This window comes from Eurypyga helias, unplaced genomic scaffold, assembly GCF_000690775.1.
Source record: "Eurypyga helias isolate BGI_N326 unplaced genomic scaffold, ASM69077v1 scaffold7109, whole genome shotgun sequence".
NCBI lineage: Eukaryota > Metazoa > Chordata > Aves > Eurypygiformes > Eurypygidae > Eurypyga > Eurypyga helias.
Window position 1 is genome coordinate 35,404 of NW_010273845.1, and position 5,268 is coordinate 40,671.

Genomic DNA, 5,268 nt, shown 5'->3' on the forward strand with positions numbered 1-5,268 from the left:
CTCTAAAAAAATCAGAACAATAAACACGGGTTACATTTAACATCAATTTAGTCTGTGCACAAACACACAATCACGTTTCAAAGTTCCTTTTCCCGGCTTTAAGGACACACACGATGCAGCCTCTTGCAGACACAGTTTCACTTTCTAGATTTGCTCCAGCTCTTTTGTTCATTTGTAGGTTTTCTTCCCCAGTTCTTTTCCATATACGCACCACATTTAGAAGCAGAAAGAATGAAATCGTTTACTACACAAAACACTATCATATCCACAAAAACTTACAGATGCCTTTCCCAGCCTTCACTACACCACGTTTTTAAGCGTTACAAGACGCACCAAGAGGCAGAGATGGTGAGGCTGTATTCTGCTAATGCTACGTCTTTGTCAGCGAATCACAATTAAAACTCATTTAGTTTATCTTGTTAACAACAAGTTAGTGATACAAAGCTTATAAGGAAAGCGTTTATTTCTTGCTTGCCAATACATGAGGTAGCAATTCATTCATTGGAGCAACGCTGTTTTGCAAAGTGGAAAGAACAAGTGTTCCACTATTGCAGCATGTTAACTACATATTAAATAGGACACAGACATCAGGTCACAAACGCCTTTATGCGTAGGACAAGCAAAATTAATTTCAAAATGCTATTCCAGACAGTTATTTAAAACCCCAAATACTCCATGTTTGAAGACAAAGGCAGAAGAGAATGTGTTTTGCTTCCTCAAGAAGGAAGCCCGTTTGCCCTAGTACTAAGGCAAAAGTTAAATGAGCCCACACAACTTGAGCTGTTGCTTACATTTCTAAGATACACCCCAAGCAGAATTCATTTCACTTATTCTCTGCACACCCACTGGTAGCGAGCAGCAAACACTAACAAAGCTGAACACCGACTCTAAAGCAGGTAAGAGGACAAAAACACTTACTGGCATTTCAGCTACACCCATTCAGACTCTCCATAGCATTCACTTCTCCTCCTCTACAGGCACAGCTAAGCCACCTCCAGCTGCCTGGTCACACACATGACTTCGCACGTTTGGCAGAACAGGTAATTCTTGTAATAAATAAAGCCTTGGGCACATAGTTCTTGTTCTTCCTACTTTTAGTCTGCCCAGTAGCAGGGAGAGATCTTTTAGTGGACTAGTGCTGAGATGGTGGCACAACTGAAGCAGGGGATGTCAGGTATTGGGACAAGGAGAAGACTTTTTAAGCAAAGACCACTGCCCAAAAAATACCAACGCAACAAGCAGTAACTGGTGGGACTGCTGCTGGCCCCACACGATCCCATTAAACACCACCTGCTGTCAGAATGAGACTCTGCTTTTCTTAAAAAAGGCATTTGCGGTGACCAGAGAGAGCGGCAGAATGGCCTGGTTCAGTTACCAGGTACAGAAGATACTACGAAATATTGACCTCTAGCATATTTAATTCACATGGCAGCAGCTTCAAAGGATGTCGCCTCCCACTGGTCTGTCTCCTAGAACCCTGAACGGGTCAAGAAAAACGAGGAAGAACAGACTGTTAGTTGTACCTTTCAGAAGGATGAAGCCACCCAATGGCATATATTAACTGGGTGGATACATCCTTGATTTTCAGCAGGCAAACAGTGATCCTCACATTTGAGCTCAGAAGCTTGCAGCATTGTAATCAGAAAAAGGTGAGAGGTGAAAGATTAAGTCTGCAGATGAAGTTTTAGCTTATCAGTGCTTTTGGTGTTGGGAACTTCAGAGCAGCCACCGAAGGGGAGTTCCTCCACGAAAGGAGGATCAACACCCATCAGCCACCAAACCAGCAGCTCCCAAACACTTCACAGCTGTAACTTTACCGGATCGGTTTGGGAAAGGGGCAGAAGCGCTCTTCCACACAGCGCAACGTTTGCTCAGCGTGGTCTCATCAATGTCGACACATGCAAAAGAAAAACCGCCACTGGCCATCGTTCGGAGTGCCTATCGTTTCGCTTGTGCCATCTCTAGGAGGTATGGCTAAAACTGGGTGGAGAGATGTGGCTGTACTGAAGAGAGGCATACAGAGTCAGAAGCTTGGGGCTGTTTCCTTAGAAGAGAACCTCAAGATAACTTCTAGTCTACCCTTGTGATACATGAAGGAAAGGCCTTTCTAAGAAGCTGACACTCAAAACAAAACCAAGGCTAGAAACGCCCCATGCCAACACCACACAAACATCTTCCCCAACCATCCCGAAACGGTGCCACAACCTATCAAGTTTAACATATCCAAGACACTGAACTCTCCATTCTTAACCTTCAAAACCAGTTCTAGAGTAAGTGTCTCCAGTTCAGAAGCATCCCTATCTCAGCAGAGCTGTCTCACAGCAGAAATCCCCCAGCTGCATCCCTCAGAGTCACCCCAATTTTAACAGTCTCAAAAATTAGCAGTTCCTAACAAGCCAGCAACAAGCAAAGTAAAACAAGAGCAATTGTTTAGATGTCTGTCAGACAGTTTAGACAATGAAAGTTTGACTAGTTTCACTGATTTTGTTTCTGTACACTAGGAACAATGCTGCATTGTTCGTAACTGGAACAAAAGCAATTCTGAACTTCTAGAATTTTTACATTAAAAAAAAATATCACTGAATACTTTACACCAATTTCAGGCTTTGCAGAACTTCCAAGTGCTACTGCTGCCCTCCCCCAACCCTCCAATTTCTCCCCCCCCAATACAGTTTGAATTTAGTACAGGAATTCAATGAGAAAACAACCCACAGGAGAAGCTGGCAGCATGAGAGCTTAGTTTATTTTTTGTGACATACGCTAGTCAAGCCTAAAACGTTATCAAGCTGAAACAGCTCCATGATCCCACAAGGTAGGAGGCTCCCTAGTTAACATAAGTGAAAGCGACTTTATCAAGCTCTGCAGCTCAGCTTTGGCAATACTATATAAGGACCTGTTTGCCACATCTTAAAAATCTCCACAAGAAAATACTTATAAAAAAGTTGTGAATATTACAAGCTGTTCCCTGAGCATTTCACCAGTCGACAAACAGCTCTGAGCACACAGACTCCTGTGGATAAGGTTGTCTCTGTTCAGTCAGGCTGTCCAATGTCCCCGAGCAAGAATCAACCTGTCATAAAATGTATTTTTTTTAATTCTATCTAAAACTTCAACAGCAGTAGTGTCTCAATTTTTGTCTTTGCATTAAGAAAATAGATGAACTGCTGCCATTTCGAGAAGCGCTATCAAAACAAAACAGGCACTTCTGTGTGGTGCTCTTCTGTGGAAGAATACAGACTATAAGTTTGATAAGAAGACAGTTTTGTTACCCCTGCACATTATGTACATAATTTCTGATTTAAAGACACCAAAGCAGAATGCCATGTTTAATAGTATGTCATGTATCCATGCCAACCTGGCTCTCTCCCTCCCTCCATTTTAGCTTTGGTACAAAGAAGCAAAACAAAAAAGATTCTAAAACACATGTCGAGCAACCTGCTCTCCATTTCCCCCAAGAAAAATAATGGTAGAATCCCAAACAAATGAAAAGGCTTTTGATTTTCAGGCCTGCAAGTTACACGCTGCGACACTATATACCTAAAGTACCTGTTAAAACTCATCATGAGCTACAGTATCACACAGCCCAAATCAAAAACCACCATCACCTAGGCACAGCCGTTTCCAAACCCTTCAGACGTCCGTGGCAGACCCAACCTGCAATCTTAGGGTTTAATGCTTGTCTGGGACACTAATGTAGCTAAACTACTCTTGTTGTCCTCTTACTGGGAGGGTTCTGCCCACTGGGGAATACCTGTCACTGGAACTATACTAGAAATATTTAAAATATCACATAAATTCTGAAGTTGTAGAGAAAAAGACAAGATACGTCCCCCAAATTCTCTGGGGGTGAGCAATTATCAACCTAAAAAATTCACATCTCGGAGGTGTAAGGGCTGCTAAGCCCCAATCCCCAACAACAGGATTCTCTGGATATCCAGATGGGTTCTGCTCATCTCACAGCTTCTGGCTCCAGAAGGCAACCTGGGTAACAACAAAGAAAAACCCCACCAGCCAGCCCAATCCCTTCTGGTCCTTTCCAAGTCACCATCCAATCAAAGACTAAAACGCTAATTACCGAACTCGCCCATCCTTGCATGTTTTAGCCTCGAGACTGGTAGTTAACACACATTTAAACGCCCAAAGTTAACTTTTGTGAAAATTATTCCGATCCTGTAAAAAACCGTACCAGTTTTTCCAACACCGGTTGCCTCTCAAGTCAAAGCTTGTAGGGCCACGAGGCACAGCGCAGGGATCCAACCCTGCCCCACAGCTCTCAGGTGGGGCAGGCGGGATACACGTTCCGAAAACGTGCAATTCAGAGGTTTTAAAAAAGGTGAGAGACTAAACAACCCAATGATTTGGCATAAAAAACCGCTTTGGACTGAAAATGCAGGTAATGATTTAGCCAGCAGTGAAAGTTTCAGAAGCTTGGGTGTGACAAGAGCAGTATCGGAGCACTAGAGTCCTTCCTGAGGTTTGGCCCGAGAGTCTGTTCTAAGCGTATCTCAAGGCACAAGAACTGCATCAACCGTACCCACTAGCCACTGTGATGGCTTCCACAGCAGCCACCGCGCTGTTTTAACACCAACACACCTGTCTGGGCAAACAGAAAAACTGCCCGCATTTTTTTTTTAAAGACTAAGATCACAGAAGGTACCGGTCAGGAACACAACTTCTGCCACAGCGAATTCCCTGCTTTACAGCATGAACTATAGCTTTTCAATGCAGGGGCAGACAAAAAAGCTTGCAAAACATTCGTGTACGTATTGAAGTTTCATTAATTCAGATGCAACCTACGTACTCTAAAGCCAAGCAGCCTATCGCCGAGTTCACAATTAACTCCACGGCAAGTAAAAAGATAAACTACTGGTGTGGACAAGTGATAACCTGAAATCATCCAACACATCAATTCAACCATTTCGATAAGGTTTTAAGCGACTGGCCTCATTTTTAAGGGGCATCAGGCACCTAAAACCATCCCTTCTAAAGCTTAGGAGTACCTGAAGGAAGTACAAGAGTTCCAGTTTATACTCTCAAACAGAGCGTGGGATGTGGTCAGCTAAAAATAACAACGAAACAACCGAAAAAAAAAAAAAAGACGACGAAGAAAAACCCACAAAGGCCTCTTCCCCTTCGGACTGTAAGGGCATTTTGATGTTAAACAATTACTCACCCTGGCAACCTCTGTTGGAGGCGCGCTCGTTAAAGAGTCACTGGACTTTGAGGCCGGGTCTGTCGCTGCGGCGTTCAGCCCCGGGACCTGCGGGG